General features: G+C 47.6%; 1 long non-coding RNA gene across 1 annotated transcript in view; it reads right to left on the bottom strand.

Moving 5' to 3' along the window:
• The window catches only part of LOC108523588 (uncharacterized), a 46,956-nt gene extending 46,700 nt beyond the window's left edge, over positions 1-256 (bottom strand). The window contains exon 1 of the long non-coding RNA XR_001883850.1: positions 174-256. This is a non-coding gene — a long non-coding RNA (uncharacterized LOC108523588). The remainder of the gene's footprint in view (positions 1-173) is intronic.
• Between the last annotated feature and the right edge of the window lie 1,780 nt (positions 257-2,036).

Raw genomic sequence — 2,036 nt, 5'->3', positions numbered from 1 at the left:
CCCCCCCCCCCCCCCCCCCCCGGCAACAGCATGCACAGCGAGGGGGGAGGGACAAAAGTGAGGGGCATAGGCTGGCAGAGTCTCTAGACAGGCTCATTCAGTCCTGCCGCTGCTTTGTGCTGGGGAGAGACAGAAAGAGAAAACGAGAAAGGGAGGGAGAGACATGGACATACCCACACTCAGGAGCCAAAGAATGGGGCATCTGAACCGAATAATTCCTCTCCTCTTCAACACTGGAAGAAGCCAAGAGAGCTTGTTCATTCCAAGAGTCAGCATCTTGGGGTTCCCTGGCTCTTAAGGATCACTGAGGACAAGATGGGAAAACATAGGACTGATCTTCTGGAGAAAAAGGATAGCTTACTTTGGCAACCAGGGACCTACTCTGCTGCCATTCTTCCCACAGCATGCTGTTTGCTCAGCAGGAGCAAACGATGAGGAAGATAGCTATTCAAAATGAAAGATGGGGGTAGTGGGCATGGATGGGCAACAGGGAGCAAACGAACAAGAAGGAGATTTAAAGGAAAGGTATCCATGAGAGAAAGGGAGAAGTGAGGAAAGCAAAGAAGAAATAAATGATGGAGGAGAAGGAAGAGGAGGAAGTTAGGGGCACTGCGATGCTTTGTTTGCCAAGATGGATAAAAAGGGATGGAAATGTCTATGCAGAGGACTCCACATACTGATCCTACATAGCCTAGGCCAGGCAGAGGGCAATGGCAGCACTGCAGGCAGAATGCAGGAGCAGATCTTTCTGAGGGGCAATCAAGCTGCTGATGACAGGGAACCCATTCCACAGGATCTTCCTAAAAACTGGATATTTCTACCAAACCAGGAATTTATCAAAAGCAATGGAGAAAATCTTCCAAATGAACACAGAAGGAGGCTAGAATGACAGGGAACTGCAAAATCCAATTCCAGGAGCTCCAGCAGGGAGATGGGTGAGGAATGGGATTTGGAGCAGTACCTAGTGGCTCTCTAGGAGTGTCCCCTGATACTCTCAGGGGAAATGTGTCCAGTAGGGGATTGATGTAGGATATGAGGGCTGAGAAAGAGACAAAAGATTTGGTTTCAGAAAGCACCCCTTTGGTGGGAGGCACCTAGGAAGCTTTATGGCTTGAAGCCTCAGGGGTACTACCTAAGGAGGGTAAGAAGGAAGTCTGCCATCAGTGACAGATTACGTAAGACTCGACTGAAGGAAACTAAGAAGGAAGGTGTGAAGCCAGATGAAGGTTTTCTGGTGTTAACTGCCACAGAGCTGAATGCAGTACAGAGAAGGGTCATTATAACTAAGAGACAAGGTTTTCCTGGCTAGGAATTTTGATTTGATCTCTTTACCACCTAGGGCTTCCTGTAAGAGTCAGCAGTGAGTAAATCAAAATTGGGAGAGAGGAAGTAGAAACTCAGGGGCTTTCTGTTCTCCAGAGCCCACCTGTGGGGCTAAACCCAAGGCTGGGAAATGAAACAAAGCAGTTTCAGGGTAAGGTACCATAGGCTCAGTCAAAGTGGCACATACAAATGCTTTCTAAGCCTATTTTCTATTCTAAGCTTTAACTAACAATAAAAATTATAAGGAAATGTATTAATATAGCTACAATGGTAGTTTTACACTAGAAAGAAATGCTGTAAGATTTAGAGTTACCAGCATTAGTGGAAGGGGGTGGTCCATAGAGCCTTTTGTTATTTAAGTGATCCTGGGACTGAAGAGCTTGCTGCAAATGATCAGCACAGAGAGAATGGAGCATCCAGAGTTCCAGCATCCACCACCACGTGCCACCCAGCCTCAAGGTATTTAGCAGAAGGAGTATGCTAGCCAGCAGTAAGGTCAAATTAAATCTGGAATGGGAATTTATTCCCTGCCTTGGTACTCTGGAGGCCCCTGTAGTAGGCTAGCCTATGCAAGGCCTGCGGAAATGCTAATCCCATCCCAGTGAGCTAGATTCCTCAACCAGCCAGCCAAGCCCACACACCCTGACTGTCTTGCTGCTGATGCTGTCTCAGCATCAGGCCAACCAAAGCCAGCTTTTCACACAAAACCTGGC

Source organism: Rhinopithecus bieti, unplaced genomic scaffold (genome assembly GCF_001698545.2).
Source record: "Rhinopithecus bieti isolate Rb0 unplaced genomic scaffold, ASM169854v2 scaffold_74680, whole genome shotgun sequence".
Taxonomy (NCBI): domain Eukaryota; kingdom Metazoa; phylum Chordata; class Mammalia; order Primates; family Cercopithecidae; genus Rhinopithecus; species Rhinopithecus bieti.
The sequence above is the reverse complement of the archived record's forward strand: the minus strand, read 5'-3'. Positions and strand labels throughout refer to the sequence as shown.